The 24,059-nt window shown below is 42.4% G+C and overlaps 1 long non-coding RNA gene across 1 annotated transcript; it reads left to right on the top strand.

Annotated features, from left to right (window-relative positions):
* The first annotated feature begins 761 nt into the window (after positions 1 to 761).
* On the top strand, positions 762 to 22,743 carry LOC122895916. Its single transcript, XR_006382335.1, has 3 exons — positions 762 to 848; positions 16,958 to 16,985; positions 22,730 to 22,743. It is a non-coding gene; the product is annotated as an uncharacterized LOC122895916 (long non-coding RNA).
* Positions 22,744 to 24,059: the final 1,316 nt, after the last annotated feature.

Raw genomic sequence — 24,059 nt, 5'->3', positions numbered from 1 at the left:
TTCAAAGGCATTCCTAAGAACTGCAAGACAGTGACAGCAGACCATTATCCCAAGCCTGGGGCCCTTCTGAGTGCAGGTCACCCACTGCTGAAGCCAGCCCTGCCTAGATTTTTCAGGGTACCCGAGCCCACAGCTTCCCTTTGGTTAAGACAGCTTCCGTGAACTTTCTGTCACTTGCAACTAAAAGAATCCTAGTGGAAAAGGGTTTCCCACATACAGCATCTCCTTATTCATTTTTCCAGCAAGGATTTTCTGCCAGGCTTTATACGGAGGCCTTTCCTCTGATTCTGAGTCAGGAGAGCCATGAGTGCGGTGGGCCACGGCCTGTGGGCAGGACATGGAGGCCTGGCCCCTTGGCTCTCCCTGTGGGGTTTGCACCACAGGGGTGTGGATGCCTCCTTAAACCTTCCAGGAAGATTAAGAGTTTGTTGGGCACGTGGGAAGGGGAGAGAACATTGCAGCAGATGAAACTGGAAAGAGGACTGCACAGTTTTGGGGTGACAGTGGCTGGGGGGTGGTGGGCAGTTGGGTCAGGAGTGATGCAGAGCTTCCGCACCAGGGACGAAGGTTGAGGATGTCAGGAGACAGGTGGATGGGCCTGGTGTTCTGTGCATAAGATCTTAGATGTTATCCTGAAGGTAGCAAGAAGAGCCAGGAGGACTTTCAAACCCCAGTTTCTATTTCTTTATTTTTAGTTTGAAGGATCTTTCTGGAAGTGGTGGATGGGGTGAGTTGGAGAGAATCAGCTGAGGCCACAGACAGCCGCACGGACTCCTCTAAGTGTGCAGATCAGAGCTGAGGGCTCCCACAGGCCCACAGGGCTGCAGGTGGCACTGCTTCTGTGCGAGGTAAAGGGGAGGGAGAGGCTGGGGGTGCTGCCCCGTCACAGGCTTGAACACTTGGGCTGGCTTGGGGGAGGGTTTGGGGACGGGGGAGGGGACCTAATGGAACAGGTTGAGCTGAAGGGGCCGCGGGGGCAGGTGTGTGGCCTCGGAGAAAGCTAAGCCTCTGGGGGTCCCCAAGCCTGGAAGCCGCAGGTGGTGAGACTCCCCCTGGCTGAAGGAGAGTGCGACCTCAGGGACCCGGGTGTGTCCATTTTTTAAAATGTTCCCTCCTTTAGTTTTTATTTTTATCAAAGATAAAAGTAAAAGAATTTTGTAAGACTCGTCGAAGGAAGGAAAGAAGGAAGGAAGGAGGAAGGAGGGAAGAAGGGAGAAAGAAAGAGAGAAGAGAGAGAAAGGAAAGGAAAGAGGAAAGGCAAGGCAAGAGGCAAGGCATTCTCTGCCCAAACACCTCCCTTTTAACTGTTTTAGCTGATCCCTCCCCCCCCTTATTTCCCACCCTGTCTGTAAACAACAGGTTCCTGTTCCTCATTCTTCGCTTTAAGAGAAGGTGTGTATGGACGAGAGGAGTGTCCCCCCCTCCCTGCACCACACTTCCTGTCCTTATCCTCCAGAAGTAACTGGATCGATGCTCAGGCTTCTAGGTATTACAACTGTCGCACTATCCCAACCCCTGAGCCACATGGATGCCATGGTTCCCTTTCCTTTCCTGAGCAGCATTTTGTTTTCTGGGAAGATGTTCACTGTGCAGTGTTTTGTTTTGTATTTGGCTCAGCTGTCTTTGATGTCGTCTGTAACAGTGCGCAAGCTCTCTCGGGGAAGGACAAACATCTCTCAATATGTTCCAACACGTTTTTGAAGTCCATTTCACCTTGAAGTGGTCTCCCTGCTCCCTGTGGGCTCCAGCGGCCAGGCTGCCCCCCTCAGGTGTCCTTCTGCTCTCCCTCTGGCAGCAGGATTCTGAGTGAACACGGTGAGCCTGACCCTGTATGATGCTCTCCCCCGAGGGCGGGCAGAACCCATAGTGATGATGAGATGTCACTTCTGTGACTGGTAGTTTTCACATCCCGGGACCGTTGGCAGATGCAAACAAGACTTCCCATCACTGGCCCTTAAAACGGAGATTTTCCGGGTGGGCCTAATCTAATCGCGTACGCTCTGTCCAAGCAGAAGGTTTTTCTCTGGTGGTGGCAGAAGAGGAACTCAGACGATTCTGAGCAAGACAGGCCTCAGTGTGCAGGACTGAGACTGAGATGTATTTGGTCTTCCGGCCTAGGTCCTGGCTCTGAGCTCCTAAAACCCTTATAATTTCCTGAGTGACAGGTGACAGGGACATCTGTGGTCACTCATCACAAGGGCCTTTTGACCACAGCCAAGTCTGTGCTCACGCATGGACTCTAGGTGGCCCCCGAGATGGTTTCAGGATGGGGTTGGTCTGGTATCCGGAGGACTCAGCCATGTGGAACTGTCCGCCCCCTGCCCCCTGCCTTCCTGGGAGAGGGTGGTGCTCAGGACTGAGGATGGACTTAATCCCCCACGGAGTCCAAAAAAACCTAAACAGAGATTCTGAGAGCTCCAGGCTGGTGAATGCGTCCATAAGCTGGGAGGGTGGTGCACCCCAGTCTCTCCACGGGGAGAAGCTCCTGTGCTCAGGGCCCTTCCAGACTCACTCTGTGTCCCTCCGTATTTGGCTGTCCCTTTAGATCCTTTATAACAAACTAGTAACACCAAGCACTGTCTCCCTGAGTTCAGTGAGCCATCCTGGAAAATGATCTAAACCAAGGAGGGGGCTGTGGGCTACACCTCTCTCTACAGCCACATTAAACAGAAATGTGTGTAACCTGGGGACCCCATACCTGCGATTGGCATCGGAAGTGGGAGCAGCCCAGTGGGTAGGGTCAGAGCTGAGTTAAACTGGAGGATACGCAGCTGGTGTCCACAGAGAATCGGAGAATTGCTCGGTGTGGAAACCGCACACATTTGGTATCAGAAGTATTGCGAGTAGAGAGTCTCTCTTTAGGGATGTTATCCTTGCTGAGATGGACGAGGTCATAGGACAAAGACCTAAGAGCAATCCCCAGTTGCTGAGAACAGCCAATAAGACAGTGAGGCCTTCAGTCCTACAACCACAAAGAGCCACATTCCGCTGATAACCTGGGTGACCTTGGAAGTAGATCCTTCTCCAGACCCTTCAGGTGAGACTGTATCTCAGTGAACACCTTGGTTTTAACCTTGAAACAACCCAGGCAGAGAACCCAGAGCCCAGTCAAGCTCCCCACTGACTCTGACCTGTGGAGATGGAAGGTCAGTGGGCACAACTGTTACATGGCAACAGAGAATGCGGACGCCCACCCTGGGAGGCCTTCGCTTCTCTCTGCAGTGGGCCTCTTGTTTTACTGGACCCTTCTGGTTTATTCTCTGGTTTCAGTGTGGCACGTGCACCAGTTACCTTCCAACGAGAGATACATGAGGAGTAAGTTTGCATGCCTGAAACTGCCTTTATTCAATGTTCACACCTAATTGAAAGCTTGGCTGGCTATAAACTTCTTGGTGAGAAGCCACTTCCCCCAGAATTTTGAAAGTATCACTTCTTGTCTTCTAGTTTCTAGCATTACTATTGAGAAGTCTGTTATCATTCAGATAATCGTAGCTGTTTATGTGAAACCTATTCCCCATCTCTCTACAAGTTTTAGAATCTTCTCTTTCTCCCAGTGTTCTGAAATTTCACGGTGATGTACCTTGGTGTGGGTGTCTTTCCACCCATCAGGCTACTAAGTACCCATGCCCTGGCAATGACATTCCTGCAATTCCTTGCCCAGATAGCCTAAAGCCCACTTCTAGGACCCACACAGGCAATTTTCCTAGATCTGTCCTGAGGACAGACCACACCACTGTGGTTTGCAGCCCCAGTCTTTGGAGTAGCCAAGCAACAGCTTTTTGTGGGAAATAAGGATGGAGCTCGGCGTGTCCACATGCGTGCATGTGAGATTCTTCATGGCGTGGGACAGATCCAGGAGTTAGACGGGAAAGCGGGTGGGTGAAGGATGTCAGCAGGGACCAGCTCTCCCCACACTTCCACCTTCTGGAGCAGACCTCCAAAGAACCTGAGTATTCTATATCAGAACCTGGACTCCTGGGTAGTTCTGCAGGTATGTTTGTCAAGGTAGGAGGATAGAACATATTTGACTTACTGGTTTGTTAGTTTCATTTATAACTTTAAAAATTTAGATATATGGGTCATCTGGGGGGTTCAGTGGGTTAAGCCTCTGCCTTCGGCTCAGGTCATGATCCCAGGGTCCTGGGATCAAGCCCCACATCTGGTGCTCTGCTCAGCAGGGGAGCCTGCTTCCCCTCCTCTCTCTTCATGCCTCTCTGCTTACTTGTGATCTCTCTGTCAAATAAATAAATAAAATCTTTTTAAAAATAAATAAATAAATAAGAATTTATTAGACATATGGCAGATTGGCCCCCACTTATACTCCTAACCCAGACCCTATAAGTGTTAGGAGTGGGCTTGGCACTAGGTAGTGGTGGGTGTCCTCCTATTTGGTGATTCATGTCCATCCATTCTGGGAAATTTTCTTGAGTTATTTCTTGGATGATTTTCTCTCTGCCCACTTTCTGTGTTCTTTCCTTCTGGAGCTCTGATTAGTTGTGTGTTGGACCTCCTCTGTAAGTTCTCTAATTTCCTTAGACTTTTCTCTTTTCTTTTCCTTTCCTTTCCTTTTCCTTCCTTCCTTCCTTCTTTACTTTTTTCTTCTTTTTTTTCCTTTTCCAACCTTTCCATTTAAAATTGTTCATTTGCTTTCTTTGAATATTCCTTTAAAAATTGCAATCTCCTCTTTTTAGTGAGTATGTAGTTTTTCCTTCTCTCCGCATTGTCTGTATTCTCCAAGTTATCCTCTTTGTTTGTGTGCTTTGCTAATGGGGGTGGTGCATTATTTTCTCAAATGTCTGATGATCCTTGATCACCCACTGTTATTTGGCAGTGAGCTGCTAAAAGGCAGACTGGAAACTCTGTGCATGTGGGAGAGCAAAATCACATTTGCTATTATTGAACTGGCTGGAAATATTGCGAGGAGAACTCAGCTGCGAACATTTTTAGGTCTGTTATCTTGGGCTGTCGGATTCCACAGAGAATATCTTTCCATCTCCTGCCTGGGAGGGGTCTAAGCCCGATTGCTACCATAATGGGATTTGAGTGGGTAGAGAAGGCTGGGTATCTCTTCATTAGTTTGTAACCTTTCGATTAGCCCCTCTGTTTTCAATATCAGAGCTTTGCTTTTCCTGTGTTTCCTGTTCTCTAGCCCAAAGACCATCTTTTGGGCCCTAACCAGCCCCTGGATTCTCTAACTTATGATGATATTTTTGAGTTCCGTTCATGTTACATAGCATGTATTGATAATTCATTCTTTTTTTATTGCCAAATAGTATTCTATTGTATGGATATGCCCCATTTTGTCCATCTGATAAACCTTTGAGTAGTTTCCAATTGGGGACTATTATGAATAATGTTGCTAAGTATTTGTGTGCAAGTCTAGGTGCAGATTCATGTTTTATTTCACTACTATTCATTTCCAGAACTTTTTCACCACCCCCAACTGAAACTATGTACCCATTAAACAATAATTCCCATTCAGGTTACAGCCTGGTAACCGCTATTCTACTTTCTGCCCCTATGCACTTGATGTTCTAGGTACATCATGTAAGTGGAATATCACATCTGTACCACTGTGTCTGGCTTATGGCACTGAGCATAATGTCTTCAAGGACTACACCTGTCATATCATGGGTCAGAATTTATTTCCTTTTTAACACTTAATCATATCCCATTGTACGTATACGCTGCATTTTATTTATCCATTCATCTGTCGAAGGACCCTTCCGTTGCTTCCACTTTTTAGGTAGTGCAAATAATGCTTCTATGAACATGGGTATACAAATGTCTGTTTGAGTCTCTGCTTTGTTTTCTTTTGTGTTTATACACAGAAATGGAATGCTGGGTCATATGGTAGTTCTATGTTGAATTTTTGAAACAAACACTATACTGTTTTCCACAGCGGCTGTGCCATTTTACATTCTTACCAGCAATATTGCACAAAATTTCCAATTTCTCCACATCCTCACCAACACTTGTCATTCTGTCTGTGTGTGTATGGGTGTGCGTGCACCATCCTAGGGGTGTGAAATGGAATCTCATTGTGGTTTTGATTTGCATTTGCCCATTCCTCGTGATATCAAGTATATTTTCATGTGTTCATTGTCTTTTTTATGTAGCTTCTTTGGAGAAATGTCTGTTCTAGTCCTTTGCCCATTTCTTGACTGGCCTGTTTGTTTTCTTGTTGTTGAGTTTCAGAATTTCTTTGTATATTTGGATATTAACCACTTATTAGATAAATGATTTGCAAATATTTTCTCCCATCCTGTTGGTTACCTTTCACTCTGTTGATAATGTTCTTTATGCATAAATGTTTTCAGTGTTGGTAAAGTACAAATTATCGATTTTTTCCACTTTTACTAAATGGCCAAATTGTTTTTCCAACGTGGCCACATCATTGTATATTCCCACCACCAATGCCTGTGTTCTGTTTCTCTACATTCTTGCCAACATTTGTTATTATCTGGTTTTTGTTGTTGTTGTTCCTTATTTTTTACTGTAGCCATTCCAGCATGTATGAATTATTATCTTTGTGTGGTCTTAATTTGCATTTCCATAATGATTAATGATTTTGAGTATCTTTTCATGGATGCATTTGCTATTTGTGTATTATCTTTCGTGAAATGACTAATCAAAACTTTTCCCCATTTTTTAAATTAGATTGTCTCTCTTCCTAATCTGTTGTAAGAATTCTTTGTGTATTTTGGATACAAGTCCTTTAACAGATACATGCTTTAGAAGTGTTTTCTCCCAGTATTGTCTTGCCTTTCCATTTTCTGAAAAATCGTATCTTCTGCAGAACAAAAGATTTTTTTAAAAGTAGGCCCCAGGCCCAGTGTGGGATTTGAATGAACCACCCTGAGATCAAGAATTGCATTCTCGGGGTGCCTGGGTGGCTCAGTTGTTAAGCATCTGCCTTTGGCTCAGGTCATGATCCCAGAATCCTGGGATTGAGCCCTGCATTAGGCTCCCTCCTCAGTGGGGAGCCTGTTTCTCCCTTTCTCACTTCCCCTGCTTGTGTTCCCTCCCTTGCTGTGTCTCTCTCTGTCAAATAAATAAACAAAATCTTAAAAAAAAAATAGAGTTGTATTCTCTACCAACTGGACCACCTAGGTGCCCCCAAAAGATTTTTATTCTGATGAGGTCCAATCGATCAATGTTTTCATTTATGTCTTGTGCTTTTGTTATCACATAGAAGAACTTTTTGACTAACCCGAGGTCACAAATACTTTCTCCCATTTTTTTTCTATAAGTTTAATGTGTCTTTTTAATTTTTTAAAGTTCTTACACTGAGTGAAATGCCACCACTTAAAATTTTGAAAAATTCAAAAAAAAAATTTTTTTGGGGAATTCATTAGACATTTTGTGGGTTTGAAATTTTTTATAAGCAGTATACACGTATAAAATGATGTTTTTAATATCATTTTAGTAGTGTGTTTTGAGGGAGTAGAGCTAAATGCATATGTTCGGTTTGCCATCTTCAACGGGAAGTCTTAAATGAACATGCACATATTATTTATTATTATGCCTTCCCAATGAGTTGACCCTTTAATCATTATGAAATGTCCATCTTTTTTTTCTGGTAATCATTTGTGACTTGAAATTAGTTTTATCTGCTATTAATATAACCACTGCAGTCTTATGTCTACTGCTTGTATGAAACATCTTTTCATCTACTTTCAACCTATGTCTTTTTATATAAAGTCAGTCTTTTTTTTTTTTTTGACAGAGAGTGAAATCACAAGTAGGCAAAGGCAGACAGAGAGAGTGGGGGAAGCAGGCTCCCTGCTGAGCAGAGAGGGATGCTGGGCTCAATCCCAGGACCTTGAGATCATGACCTGGGCCAAAGGCAGAGGCTTAACCCACTGAGCTACCCAGGCACGCCTAAAGTCAGTCTTTCATAGACAGTATGTCATTGCGTTTTGCTTAAAAAAAAAAAAATCCATGTTGGGGTGCCTGGGTGGCTCAGTCGGTCCTGGAAACTATGCAAAAAATAAAATAAATTTAAAAATTAAAAAATTGTGTTGACCATTTTACCTTTTTTTTAATTTTTTTAAAGGTTTATTTATTTATTTGACAGAGAGAGATCACAAGTAGGCAGAGAGGCAGGCAGAGAGAGAGAGGAGGAAGCAGGCTCCCTGCTGAGCAGAGAACCCAACGCAGACCTCGATCCCAGGACCCTGAGATCATGACCTGAGCCGAAGGCAGCGGCTTAACCCACTGAGCCACCCAGGCACCCGACCATTTTACCTTTTAATTGGCCTTTTTAGTTCACTAACATCTAATGTAATTATTTCCATGGTTGGAATTAAGTTTACAATTTTTGATTTGTCTACTCTGCTTTTGTTCCAGTGTTTCCCCTTTCCTGCCTCCTTGTACACTAATTGAATATTTTTAGCAATATTTCTGTACAACATTTCTTTAGTAATTGTTCTAAAGATAGCAATAAACATCCTTAATTTCTTTCAAGTCTACTTAGAGATAATGTCACACTACTGTGCTCAAAATGTAAAAACCTCATGGAAGTCCATTTACTCCCTACCCTCATCCTTTATGCTAATATTATATCTACATCCATCATAATCCTTACCATCCAATCCTTGGACTTTTGCTTTAAACACAAAACACTTTTCAACAAAGTCAACAGGAGAAAAATGTTCTTTTATATTTTCCCACATATTTACCAATTTCTGTATTGTTCATTTCTTCTTGAAAATTCAGTTTTCCAAGTGGTGTAATTTCTCTTCCATCTATAAGGGCTTCATTTAGCATATCTGGCAATAGGTTCTCTTATTTGTATCTGAAAATGTCTACTTCACCTTCAGTATTAAAGGCTATTTTCACTGGAAATTTTCACTGGCAGATTTTTTTTTTCCCCTCTCAGAGTTTTGGAGATGTTGTTCCACTCTTCTCTGGTCTCCAGTGTCTCTGAAAACTGTCATCCAGGTTCACTTTTCTTTGCTTTCATGATTATCTCTTTATCTTTGGTTTTGTAGCAATTTGACTATGAAGAGCCCGGTTTTCTTTGTGTTTATCCAGGTTGGGGTTTTCTGAGTTTCTTGAGTCTATTAAGTGTATGTCTCCAAATATGGAGAAATCCCATCCATTATTTATTCAATTTTTTTTTCTGTTCGTTCTCTTTCTTCTTTCATTCTAGGACTCTAATTCCACTTACTACTATCGCACCAGTCATTGAGGGGAAAACCTAGAAAGAATAGAAACAGAGACAGAGTGCTCCAGGTTCTGTGTATAAACTCCCGAAATCTCGGCTGACTCATGAACAATGTATGCACATGGAGTCAAGCCAAGGCTAAAGAATTGACCTGAAGTTTCAGCTGCTGACCACTATGGGGAAGACAGAGTTTGGAAGACAGTTCAGCCAAGTTGAATGCTTGCTTTAAAACAAAACAAAACAAAACAAAACAAAACCAATTCTCTTTGGAGGAAGATAACAGAATTCAGAGTGTCTGCATAATATCATTCACCACTCAATGTTACTAGACATACAAGGACACAGGAAATGTGACCTACTCTCAAATGAAAAGACAACCAGTGGATACCGACCTCAAGATAAACAAGCCATTGGAATTAGCAGATAGGGAAGTTACAGCAATGCTTATAACTTGTTTTGTCTTCCAGGGCAACCTAGACTAGATGGCTTAAACCACAGAAAACTTCTCACAGTTCTGGAGGGTAGAAGTCCAAGATCAAGGTGACAGCAGGGTTGGGTTCTCCGAAGGTCTCTCTTTGGCTTGCAGATGGTCACTTTCTTACTGTGTCCCCAAATGGCCTTTCCTCTGTACATGCACCTCCCTGGTGTTTCTTTCTCTTCTTGTAAAGATGCTGGTCATATGGAATTAAAACTCTAGGCTTATGACCTCACCTGACCTTAATTACCTCTTTAAAATCTCATCTCTAAGCATAGTCACATGGGAGTTAGGGCTTTAACAAATGAATAGGGTGCACAATTGAGTCCATAACATTTTTTTCCTCAAGAACACTACATACATAAGATAGATAGAGATAGAGATAGAGATAGAGATATAAATAAATAGAGGTAGATAAGGATAGAGATCTATGACCTTCTGGCATTTCTAGGTCCCTTACTTTTCATATACATTCTTCAGGCAGCTCTTGTGTGTTTCTTTTTATTTTTTTATTTTTTTTTTTTAAAGATTTTATTTTTATTTATTTGAGAGAGAGAGACAGTGAGAGAGAATGAGCGAGGAGAAGGTCAGAGAGTGAAGCAGACTCCCCATGGAGCTGGGAGCCTGATGTGGGACTCGATCCCAGGACTCCAGGATCACGCCCTGAGCCGGAGGCAGTCGTTCAACCAACTGCGCCACCCAGGCGTCCCTTGTGTGTTTCTTTTTAAAAGTCCTGCCGGGATTTTGATTGGGGTGGCATGAAATCCATAAGTTAATTTGGGGAAAATGGACATGCTAGCAACATCGAGTCTTCTAGTTCAACATGGTATCTGCCTTTGTCCATCAGGGTTAGTCTAACAAAGTACCACAGACTGGGTAGCTTGAAAGCATCAGAAATTTATTTCCCACAGCTTTGGAGGCTGGAAGGCTGAGATCAGGGTGCCACACAGACTTCCAGTCATGGACTTCTCATTGTGTCCTTAGACAAAGAAGGGGCTAAGGAGCTTTCAGGGGTCTCCTTTATAAGGGCACTAATCTCACTTATGAGGGTTGACCTAATCACCTCCTAGAGGCTACACCTCCTAATACCATCTGCTTTCAACATATGAATTTTGGGAGAACACATTCGGACCATAGCAGCATCTCTCCTCATTTATTTATTTGGATCTTTATTTTTTCAGAAATGTTTTACTGTTTAGAGGGTATGTGTCTTGCACATCTGTTGCTAAATTTATTCCTTAACGTTTCACTTTTTTATGCTATTTTATTTATTTATTTATTTTAAAGATTTTATTTATTTATTTGACAGACAGAGATCACAAGTAGGCAGAGAGGCAGAGAGAGAGAGAGGAGGAAGCAGGCTCCCTGCTGAACAGAGAGCCGGATGTGGGACTCGATCCTGGGACCCCGAGATCATGACCTGAGCCAAAGGCAGTGGCTTAACCCACTGAGCCACCCATAGGCGCCCTATGCTATTTTAAATGTTATAGTTAATTAGCATCAATTTCCATTTTTTTGTACTAGAAATGCTACTATAGTTATAGAAATGCCTCTGGCTTTTATTTATTGACCTTATATCCTATAACCTTGATAAATTTGCTCATTATATTTACTACTTTTTTCTGGATTCCTTGGGATTTTGTACCGAGACAATTATGTTTTCTGGAATTAAAAGTTTTACTTTTTCCTTTGCTATTTCTATATGCATTTTACTTGCTGTCTCTGCTTTGTTGAACTGGATAGGACAACCTTTACAAAGTTAAGTAAGATGATCAGGGGTGCCCTGATGGCTCAGTTGGCTAAGCCTCTAACTCTTGAATTTGGCTCAGGTTGTGATCTCAGGTTTGTGAGATCAAGCCGTGTGTGGGGTTCCATGCTGGGCATGGAGTCTGCTTAGGAGTCTCTCTCTTCCTCTCGCTCTGCGCCCCCTGCCCCCTGCTCCCTGTGTGGGGAAAAGAAAAGAAGGATGAGAATGGATGGCATTGCCTTGCTTCTCATCTCGGGGGAATAGTTCAATCTTTTTCCACTAAATGGGATGTTAGTTGTAGGTTTTCTGTATATACCTTTTACCCAGGTGAAGCACTTCCTTCTACTTCTGTTCTAGTTTTCTGAGAGTTCTTCTTTTTCTTTTGTTCCCCAGTTTTTAAAAGGAAATTTATTTAACAAGCTTCACTTGGTACAATACATCTGATGGAAATCACCATACAAGGAAAGATTTAAATCAAACACGCAGTATCTCATGCAAACATGACCAAACCCTTAAAGAACTGGTATTACATATTGAAGTCATCCCAGATCTTTAAAAGAGAAAAGTCCAAGTGTGCACTCATGTGCATTACAGGGTATTAAAGCAAACAGCTAGAATTTAAAAACATGCCACATGTTTTTGCTATGAATCGTAGACACAGCTCCTATATTTGAGTCTTACAGAAAAGCATGCTTCTTAGCACGCATCTGAAGTTTTCAGAGAATTGTGGTATAAGAGCAACATTTAACAATAAGGGCAACTGCCTTAACCTACACATGCTTGCTGCTGAGGTACACTCCTGCAACATAACTAACTTGACGAAAGCCAAAAATTGTTTTAACGGTGATGGTCCATATCGAACATTGCTGTTACAACCTGGATGAATGTTTCAGTGTTCAAAATTACTGAGCTTGAAGTTCAAAAACAACCTTGACCCTCCCCTTGACAATAAGCATGAATCACAAGCCTATAATGCAAAACTGTTAAGCCTATTCTATTTACTTTAAACAAAGACAGAAGAAAGATAAGAAAGAGGAAGCTGATCAAGAGTGATCAGAATCAGTATTTCCCATTTACCAATCATATTCGGTATGCTAGACATCCCTCCTATTCTATAACTCTCATAAATGAACAGCTTTTATTTCTGTAAAGGCTATATTGTCTTCCTTCTTTACCTAAATGAGGTTTGACTGATAGTCACTGTAGTTTTCCTGCAGTACTTGGTCATATCTTCTTTTCTTTTTCCTTTTTCTTTTTTTTTAAGATTATTTATTTATTTATTTGACAGAGAGAGAGATCATAAGTAGGCAGAGAGGCAGGCAGAGAAGGGGTGGGGAAGCAAACTTCCTGCTGAGCAGAGAGCCCAATGCAGGGCTCGATTCCAGGACCCTGAGATCATGACCTGAGCCGAAGGCAGAGACTTAACCCACTGAACCACCCAGGTGCCCCTCTTTCTGTTTTTTTTTAAATCATGAATTTTTATTGACTTTTGTCGTTTTTTTTTTAAATGAAAAGAGATAATCATAAAGTTTTTCTTTTCTAAGCGGCGTATTAGGTTTCCTAAGGTTGCTATAACAAATGACCACACACTTGGTGGTTTCAGACAACAGAATTTAATTAACCTCTTTCCATTCTTGAGTCTGATGTCAGAAATCAAGGTGTGGGCAGGTCTACCCTCCCTCTAAAGGCTCTGGGTCAGGGGGGAATCCATCCATTCCTTGCTTCTTCCAGGTCCTGGTGGTCTCAGATTCCCAGGACCCAGGTTCCTTGGCTTGTAGTTGCATCAATCAAATCTATGTCTTGGTCTTCACATCTTCCCTTGTGTCTGTGTCTCAAATATCCCTCTGCCTTTCTCTTGGAAGAACACTTGTCATTGAATGTAGGGCCTATCTGGGGAACCCAGGATCATCTCCTCACCTCAAGTTCTTTAATAGAATCACATCTTCAAAGTCACTTTTTCCAAATCAGATCATCTTTACAGGTCCCGGGGATTTGACATAGATCTCCTTTTAGGCTTATGGCACTCAGCTAATATGGTTCATTGCGATAATTGATTTTCTAATAGTAAACAAATCTGACATTCCTGGAATAAATGCCACTTGGTTGTGATATATTAAATTTGCTTTCTGTGTTCATCTTCACTAGGAATATTCATCTGCAGGGTGTTTTGGTAATCTTTGTCTGCTGTCGGTGGAGAGGAATACAGACTTCATGAAATGAAATAAGTAACCCCTCCTCTTCTTTTTCTAGAAAACCTTGTGTGGTTTTGTTTTTCCCTTAAATCCTTGGTCAAATCCTTGGTCAAAGTCACCTGAGTGTGGAGTATTCTTTGTTGGAAAGTTAACAACAAATATAATGTCTTCAAGAGACATAGACATTAAATCTATTTCCTCTTGAGTGAACTTTGGAAGACCATGTCAGGGAACTTGTCCATTTCATCTAAGTTTTTGAATTTGTCTGCATAAAGTTGGGTTCTTTTATTATCACTCCCACCAGGATATGTATAGTTTCTCCTCTCTGATTCCTAATATTGGAAAATTTTTGTCTTTTTTTCTAGAAGTTTATCAATTTTATTGATATTTTCAAAGAAGCAAGCAGCTTTTGGTGTCATTAATTTTCTACATTGTTTTTCTGTTTTCTTTCATTGATTTCCCCTCCTTATCTGCTTCTTTTTTCTTATTTTGGCATTCATTTGCTCTTTTGTTTCTAGTTTCTAAGCACATAAACTTACATCATTGACTTGAGAACTTTTTTCTTTTCTTTTTTTAAAAATATAAGCCCTTCATGCTAAAAATTTCCCTTTAAGCCCTGCTGTTTGTACATCGCACACATTTCAATTATGTTGTAGTTTTATTTTCACCCAGTGCAGGATATTTTCCTAAATCTCTGTTGTTTCCTCTTTGAAATAAAATGTTTTTTAGAATAGGGGCACCTGGGTGGCTCAGTCTGTTAAGACTCTGACGCTTGGTTTTGGCTCAGATCATGGTCTCAGGGTGTTGAGGTCTAGCTCTTGTGATCGAGCCCAGTCAGGTTCCCTGCTCAGCAGAGTCTGCTTCCCCTCTCTCCCCCCACTCCTCCTGCCCCTCCCCCGGCTCACATGACCTCTCTCTCTAGAATAAATAAATAAATCTCTGGGCACCTCAGTGGCTCAGTGTGTTAGGCCTCTGCCTTCAGCTCAGGTCATGATCTCAGGGTCTGGGATTGAGCCCCACATCGGGCTCTCGCTTGGGGGGGAGCCTGCTTCCCCCTCTCTCTCTGCCTGCGTCTGCCTAGTTGTGATCTCTCTCTGTGTCAAATAAATAAATAAAATCTTTTAAAAAAATAAAAATCTTTAAAAATTTTAAAAATAAATAAATCTCTTATAAGGGATTTTTAGAATTGTCTTATTTAATCTCCAAATATTTGGTTCTTGTCCAGTTATCTTTCTGTTATTTATTTCTAGCTTCTGTTGTGGTCAGGAAACATACATTATGATTTAAATCCTCTTATATTTGTTCGAACTTGTCTTATGACCCAGAATATGGACTGTCTTGGTGAATGTTTCATGAATGTTTTAAAACAATGTATATTCTACAGTTGTTAGGTGCTGTATTCTAGAAATGTTAATTCAGCCAAACTGGCTGACCATGTTATTCAAGGTCTATGTCCGTCTTGCAACTCTGAATACTTGTTCTAGCGATTACATTACTGATAAAGGAATGTGGAAATCACCAAGTCCAGCCGTGGATTTTCTATGTATTCAACTCTACTAAGTTTTTGCTTTATAGGTTTTGAATCAGGTGCATATATTTTAGTTTTATTACATACTTTTAATTATTTGATGTCTGTATCAGTGTACAATGTTCCTCTTTATCCCCAATAATAATCCTGCTGCTGAAACCTAACTTGTCTGGTAGGAATACAACCACTCTAGCTTCCTTTCAATTAGTGTTTGCATGCTCTTCCCCCACCCTTTTATTTTTAACTATCTTTGTCTTTAAAACTCAAGTGCAATGAGAAATTAGAAAGAAATTTAAAGTTTCTTATAGACAGCATAAAATCATATTTTGCTTTTTTACCCAGTTTGACAATTTTTCCTTTTAATGCGGTGTTCAGGGCACTGACATTGACATTCATATGCAGCAGGGATTAGTGAAATAGAAAACAACCAATAAAGTGGATCAAGAAAAACATACCTGGTTTTATAAAAATAAAAATAAAATAGACAAAACTCTAGTGAGATGGATGGACACACACGCACAAATAGAGAAATGCAAGTAAACAGCATCACTCCAGCCATAGTAAACTCTTAAAAAATCAGATTTCTGTGGACTTTTACCCAAACTATTAAAAACAGATAAAATAGGCAGTTTTGAAAAAAAATGGCTTATTACATGCATTAATGTACAACCATAAAAACTTGAGTCAGTAATCATATTCATAAGAGAAACACAAAAATACAACAAACACAAACTTTGTCTTATAGTGAGTTCTACTAACCATTCATGGAATGATTATATTGTATCTCATACAAATTGTTCCAGAACAGAAAAAAGAAAAGAAAAATGAGAGAAAGCAACTCACCTAATTCTATAAAACAACGACAATTTAAATAGAGAAAATTAGAAGCCAATCTGATTTATAAAACTTTTTTTTTTTAAAGATTTTATTTATTTATTTGAGAGAGAGAGACAGTGAGAGAGAGCATGAGCGAGAAGAAGGTCAGAGAGCGAAGCAGACTCCCCATGGAGCTGGGAGCCTGATGTGGGACTCGATCCCGGGACTCCAGGATCACGCCCTGAGCCGAAGGCAGTCATCCAACCAACTGAGCCACCCAGGCGTCCCTGATTTATAAAACTTGATGCAAAAATCCTAAATAAATGCTAACAAACAAAGTCCAGCAATGTATTTAAAAAGGTAGCAATCAGGAAAACAAATAAATTCAATTGTATTATGATCCTGTAAAGTTTACCTCTAGTGGAGAATGAAGGTTTAACCTGAGAAAATTGACTAACATATTTCATAGTATTAACAGATTAAAGGACAAAATACATTGGTTCATCTCAAATTCATAAAAACTGATGAAATTCAACATTCTTTTTGAGAACTTTCAGTACACAAAGGGGACAAGGGTGACCTTCTTTACTTGAAAAAGTATATCTGCCAAAGCCTAGTTTGGTCTGCTGAGATCTGACTCCCAACTCTCTCACCCCAAAATAGTTGGCCTCCAGCCCCCTCCCGCTTAGTCAAGGGCAACCTCAGTGGTCAGATGCTCAGACTAAAGCTTGGAGTCATGCTTGACTCTTTTCCCCTCTCCCCTCTCCACTTTGTTGGGAAATCTGGTTGGTCCTCCATTCAAAATACACCTAGAATCCAACCACTTTTCACCATCTCCACTGTGCTAGTCCAGGCTTCCCCCGCCTGCCTCAAGGTGTTAGGCTCCTTCCTGGAACTGTGGTTTCCAACACTGCCCCTTAGCCCGTATCTGTTCTCAATGCATCAAAGACATCCTTTTTTATTTTTTGTATTACATTTTTAATTTAAAGCCCAGTCAAGTTAACATACAGTGTTATGTTCATTCCAGGTGTACAATATAGTGGTTCAACATTTCGGTACGTTGCTCAGCGCTCATCATGATAAGTATACTCTTTTTCTTTTTTAAGACTTCTGGGTTTTTTTTTTTTTTTTTAAGATTTTATTTATTTGAGAGAGAGACAGAGAGCACATGCTCAGGGAAAGGGGCAGAGGGAGAGGGGTAAGCAGACTCCCTGTTCAGCGGGAAACCCAACGTGGACCTCGAAGTCAGATGCTTCAGCTGCTGAGCTGAAGTCAGATGCTTCACCAGCTCAGCCACCCAGGATTTTTGTTTTTTTAAGTAATCTCTGCATGCAATGTAGGGACCGAACTCAGAACCCCAAGATCAAGACTCACATGCTCTACCAACTGAGACAGCGCGGGGCCCCATGATGAGTCCCATCACCTGTCTCACCCATCCCTTCCCTCACCTCTCCTCTGGAAACCATCAGTTTCAGAACCATCATAGTTCAGAGTCTGTTTCTTGGTTTGTCTCTCTCTTTTTTCCCCCTTTGTTCATTTGCTTTGTCAAAGACATCCTCTATCGGAAAACAGCTTTGTTGAGATATAATTCACTTATACAACGATTCACCCATTTAAAGGATACAATTCAGCCGCCTCTAGGGGATTCACAGAATTGTGCATCTATTACCACAATCAATTTCAAAACATTTTAATTACTCAAAAAGAAATCTGCGCCCCTAAGCACAATAACTACCAACTCCCCCATCCCCCACAACCCTAGGTAACTAATCCACTTTCTGTCTCTGTAGATTTGCCTGAACATTTCATATAAATAGAATCATATACTATGTGGTCCCATGTGACTGGCTTCTTTCACTTAGCATGTTGTTTTCAAGACTGATCTGTGCCGTAGCCTGTATCAGTGATTCATGCCTTTTATTACTGAATCATACGACCTGGTATGAATATACCACGTTTTGTTTATCCATTCATCAGTTGGCAGACATTTGGGCTGTTTCCTCTTTTTAGCTATTATGAATCATGCTGCGGGGAACATTCCTGTGCGTTTGTATAGACATACGTTTTCATTTCTCCTGGGAACATACCTAGGAGTGAAATTGGCGGGTTGAACGGTGACTCTGTGTTTAGCATTTTGACAAGCTGATGGACTGCTCCGAGGTGGTTGCCTGACTTTACAGCTCCACTGGCAAAGTCTGAGTGCTCACATTTCTCCACATCCTTCCCAGCACTTTATTTGTCCTGTCTTCTTGATTATAGCTCTGCTAGTGGGTATGGAGGGGTTTCTCATTGTGGTACCACATGTATTTCCCTGCCCTACAAGTTGCTTATCTGATATGTGATTTGCAACTAAAGGGACACTTTTAAATCAATTCAAATCACCTCATTCCTCTGCTTTGGGATCTTCCCGTGGTTGCCATCTCATTCAGACTAAAAGCCAAAGTCCTTATAATACCCTGCATGGCCTTACAAGGTCCACCATTATGTCTCCTACCTTCTCCTCCACCCCTCTGTCACTCCTCATCAGACCACCATGTCCTTGCTCTTCCTAGAGCATGTCTTGCCTGCTGCTGCCTTTGACCTTGTTCTGTGTATTCCCATCATCTGGGGGCCATTCTTCCAGGAGGCCTCCCAGCTGACCTCCTCCTAGTCTCTGCTCAAATGTTTCTTTCTCAGTCAGGTCTACCTTGACAATCTGATTTAAAATTTAGCTCCCTCGGGACACCTCGGTAATGTCTGCCTTTGGCTCAGGTCATGATCCCAGTGTCCTGGGATCGGGTCCCCCTGCCTCTGCTACTCCCCCCGCTTGGATCCTCTCTCTATCTGTGTAAACTAAATAAATAAACAAAATCTTTAAAAATAAATAAACGAAATTAAAAATTGAATTTAGCTGGCTAGCTCAGCTGGTGGAGCATGAGACTCTAAATCTCAGGGTTGTAAGTTCAAGCCCCACACTGGGCCTAGAACCTACTTATAAATAAATGTATGAATTAATAAATATTTTAAAAAATGTTACCCTGGCCTCCACTTCCCAATCTCATTTGACTCTGCACTATCGATTTTCCTCAGTGGCGACTTATCTTTTTTTAATACACTGTAGAATTTATTTGTTATGCTCTTTATTTATTAGCATCTCCCAATGTTAGACTCTCTCCCTGTAAAGGTAGAGACTTTCCACTGATTTGTTCACTGATGTATTATAAGTTCCTAGAACAGTACCCAGCCCATAGGAACCTCACAATAACTATTTTTTTAAATAAATGAATGATTGATAGACAAGTGGGAGGGCCATAGATGGTTTTGAGCAGAGGAGGGTCCTGGTTTGACTTAGACTTTCAAAAAATCCTTGTGAATATTGAGTTGCTTGTAGTCTGTAGTGGCACGAGATAGAAACCAGAGACCAGTTAGGAGAGTATTGTAATAATCTAGGCAAGAGATGGCAGTGACCTGAACCAGGGAGGTAGCAGTGAAGTGATGAAGAGGGGTTGTTGGATTTTGGATATACTTCTGAGGTAGGGCCTAGAGGATTTTTTAAAATTAAAGATTTTATTTATTTATTTGAGAGAGAGAGAGCAAACACAAGAGGGGTGGAATTGGGGGTGGGGAGAAACAGACTCCTTGCTGAATGAGGAGCCAACATGGTGCTCCATCCCAGGACCCCAAGATCATGACCTGAGCTGAAGTCAGATGTTTAACTTACTGAGCCACCCTGGTGTCCCTACAGGATTTTTTTTCTAATGAGTTGGATATGGGGCAAAGGAATTAGAAGTATCCAGAACAATTCTAGGTTTTTGATGTAACTGCAAAAACTGAGTTGCTGTCAACCAGAAGAAGACCCTGGGTAGGACAGGTATTGTGGAGGAAATATCAGGAGATCAGTTTTGGAATATATAAATTTTGAGACATATGTTGCACCTGTATCTGGAGTTCAGGAGAGGGATCTGGGACAGAGGTGTCAGTTGGGAAGTCATAGGCCATTAGGTGGTACTTAAGGCCAGGAGACCAGATAAAACTATCAACAGGATGAGTGAAGATAGAGAAGACAAAGGAAAAGGACAGAGCCCTGCAGAATCTCGATGATTCCAGCATCAAGAACTCAAAAGAGGAGGAATCATACAAGGAGAGCAAGGAAAAATTAGTCAAGCTAGGAAGCAAACTGGACAATGAGATGTCCTGGAGGCTACGAAAAGAAAGTGGATTAAGAATGAGGGAGTCAGGGGCGCCTGGGTGGCTCAGTTGGTTAAGTGTCTGCCTCTGGCTCAGGTCATGATCCCAGGTCCTGGGATTGTGTCCTACATTGGGGAGCCTGCTTCTCCCTCTGCCCCTCTCATTCTCTCTTTTGCTCTCACTCAAATAAATAAATAAATAAGATCTTTTAAAAAAGGAAGGGAGGAAGGAAGGAAGGGGGAAGAGGGAGTCCTTAGCTGTGTGTGATGCTGGCTGGTCAGGAAAGGTGAGAACAGTTGCATTCAGCCACTTTAACGTCACTGATGTCCTGGACAGTTGCTATTTCTAGTGGAAAGGTGGGGATGAAAGCCCACTTGGATTGGGTTTAAGAACAAATGGAGAACTTCCGGTTCCTGCCACGATGAAGTCAGTATTTCCTGGACAAGCCCTGCAAACATAAATGACATTAAAACCAGAGGAATCCATGAAGAGCTGTATTCAGGCATTGGGCATCAGGTGCAGTAAGACTGTGGAGTCCCAGACAAGGGACATCCATGACTGAGCCCCACCGCTGTTCAGTGCTCTGTCTCAGGACTGTGTCTCAAGCCAGCCAGTCTAAGAGCTGGACTCTGAAAGGTCATAGTGGCCACAGGAAGACAAGGAGGCAGAAATTAGGGTTTGGCAAACATAAAGTAGCAGGAATTCCTGAGGCGAGGTATTGGAAAGGTGATAGCTCTGAATTGAGGGACCCTGCAAGTCTTTGGGGGAGTCCCCCATGAGTCATGACTGAGGCCAGGCTGGTACTTGTGCAGGGTGACCCTGCCCCAGGCTTGCCAGAGGGCGACTGGTACAAGAGAGTCCAGCAAAGCAGGAGGAAGAGGAGTTGGGGGCACTGGGGTTCTGGTCCTTCTCTGGTACAGCGACCTCACGAATATCTCATTAGGGCTTTCTGGGAGCCAGCTGAGAGCTGGGGCATAAGAGTCAGGACCATGCCCTGAAGCAGGGGCCTTCCTGAAAAGGATCAGTTCTATATTACAGATTTTGGGCTCTGTGGTCTCTCTGATCTCTGCAGCAACTTTTCAACTTCACTGTTGTAATGTGAAAGCAGCTGTAGACATGCACAAGAAATGGATACGGTTGTGTTCTAACAAAGCAGAAAACAGATGACAGGAAAATTTGGCCCAGGCGTTGGCGTATTCCCAACCCTATTCTAGAATCAGGTGCATTCTAGACTCCGTCAAACAAAGTCTAACACCAAGCCATGGAAAGATCCAAAGCAGAAGCAGAATTTGAAGGGTGAGTCCTGCCAAGTCAGAGGGGCTGATAAAACCCCTAGTTTCTACAGATCTATAGAAACAAGTATGAAAACAATTCTATAGAAGTTCAAGGGCATCAGCCAGGGGTGGGACTGTTTGCTAGAATAAATATCAACACTTTTCAGAGGAAGATAACAGAATCCATCATCTCCACAATGTGGAGACCACAATATCTGTTATCCAATAAAAAATCACTAAATGTACAAATAAACAGGAAACCATGATCCAAAAGTCAGGAAAAGAAAAGAAAGAAACAGTCAATAGAAACTAAACAGAAGATGGCCCAGATGTTGGGCTTAGCAGATAAATATTTTTCAGTGGCTATTACAAATATATTTTGAAGGGAAATATGTTTAGTGGATTAAGAGAATTCTGTACTTTTCATTATCGATCTCCCCCTGGACGGCCTTAAAATGGGTTGGAGATGGTACGAGAGTCAGTAAATGTGAAGACACATCAATAGAAATTATTCACTCTGAAGAAGAAAGAAAAACGAACAAAGCTTCCAGGACACTATCAAGCAATTTGATATTCACATAACTGGTATCACAGGAAAAAAAAAAAAAGGAAGATTTTGAGGCACAAAAAGTTTAAGAAAATTATGGCTGAAAATTTCCCAGTTTGATGAAAAATACCAGTTTACAGGGATGAATTTGGAAACAGCACTCTGAGTGTGTCCTGAACAGTTTATTAGCAAAATGGGGGCCAGTGTGCTAGGCCAGCCTGTGCTAAGGCATCTTCTAGGTGTGGAAAGGAAAAAAAAAAACCTCATCAGCCCCAATTTCATATCCATAAAAATATCCTTCAGATGAGGGTGAAATACATTGATTTTCAGACAAATGAAAGCTGGGAGAATTTGTTGCCAGAGGTCCTGCAATGCTAAGAGATGCTAAAGAAATCCTTTGGGCTGGAGGAAAATGGTCCTTAATGGGAACTCATATCTACCAGAAGAAATAAAGAGCACAGGAAATAGTAAATAAAAATGTTTTCTTGTTATAACTTAAACACAAATGACTATTTAAAGTAATAAAAACAATGTTAGATGAGGTCAATTAATGCATGCTGAAGTCAAAGTTATGACAGTCATATAGGAAGGAGGATGGGTAAATGGAACTTTTTTTTTTTTAATTGAAGGAAAGAAATAGGACACCACACATAGGGACAACTCTTAAAAGGTGTTTTGCGGCAAAATGGAGCTGGGATGTGAAGAGGTGACTGACAGGGGATGGGATCAAGAGAAGGCTGTTTTGTTGGTTGGTTGGTTTCTCTTTTTTTTTATGATTTTTTAAAATATTTATTTATTTATTATTTGACAGACAGAAATCACAAGGAGGCAGAGAGGCAGGCAGAGAGAGAGGAGAAAGCAGGCTCTCCGCCGAGCAGAGAGCCCGATGCGGGACTTGATCCCAGGACCCTGGGATCATGACCCGAGCCGAAGGCAGAGGCTTTAACCCACTGAGCCACCCAGGCGTCCCTGGTTTCTCTTTTTGAAGACGGGAGAAGTAAGAGCACATTTATGTGCTAAAGGGAATGATTCAGCAGAGAGGGGGAAGTTGATGGCCTGGAGAGAGTTCTGGAAGGTAAGCGCATGGCAGGTAAAAGGAGGGACAGTCTGCAGGTGAGGTGGAGGGGCTGCTCTGGCTGGAAAGCAGGTCAGTGCACATTCAGGGGAGGTCGTGCTTCCGGGAATGCCGGGAGGTTCTCATGCAGTGGGTTCCATCGCTCAGCAGAGCTGGATGATGCCTTCAGCTAGGAGCGAGGGTAGGAATGGGGGCAGGCATCCTGGGGTCTTGGGGACGTGCCAGGAAGCCACTGTGGAACTGCATGATTGCCCAGTGGCAGTCAGCACCCATTCGGAGCCTGTTGTCACTAAGGGGATATCAGTCTGTGTGGTCACATTCTTCTCCTCAGCCTCGTGCAATTGATCAGGCAGGGGTCGGGTGAACCAACCCAGTGGTGGCTTCCTCCAGCAAGGGCAACAACGGTGAGCAAGGAAAAGGGAGCCTCCGTGAAGCCTGGTGTCCAGGACAGTCAACCAAGAACTTTAAGGTGGGTAAAAGGGGGAAAGAGGGAGATATTTTAAGATATTTTAAGATTTAAGATATTTTAAGAGATAGAGGGAGAGAGAATCTCAAACAGACTTGCTGTTCAGCATGGATCTCATGATCCTGAGATCATGACCCGAGCCAAAACCAAGAGTCCAGACGCCTAACACACTGAGCTACCCAGAGGCCCCCAGAAGGGATAGTATTCTTAACTGAAGGTCTCTAGAGGGTCTAAGTATTATCGAAGTCAGGATGCTATGTTTGGAGAATGAGCTTAAACAAAAAGAAAAAGGAAGACATCTGAGAATGCAGTCAGCACCCCTACGGTGGGCTCCCACTGGTCCATTCCTCCGTGAGCTCACTTCCTTCCTCCTCAGCCTGCCCCAGCCCTGACAGCTTCTCGGGCCCCCTTCTCAACTGCAAACAGCCCAGGGCATCCCTGCTGCAGGGCTGCAAGCTGACTGTGCCGTGTCCCGGACACTCACACACCCACTTCTTTCCTCCTCTAGGTCTCTGCTCTAATATAATTTTCTCCGCAAGGCCTGACTCCATCACCTTATTTAAAATTGCACCTGTGGGACACCTGGGTGGCTCAGAGGGT

This window comes from Neovison vison, chromosome 14 (assembly GCF_020171115.1).
Source record: "Neovison vison isolate M4711 chromosome 14, ASM_NN_V1, whole genome shotgun sequence".
Taxonomy (NCBI): Eukaryota; Metazoa; Chordata; class Mammalia; order Carnivora; family Mustelidae; genus Neogale; species Neogale vison.
The sequence above is the reverse complement of the archived record's forward strand: the minus strand, read 5'-3'. Positions and strand labels throughout refer to the sequence as shown.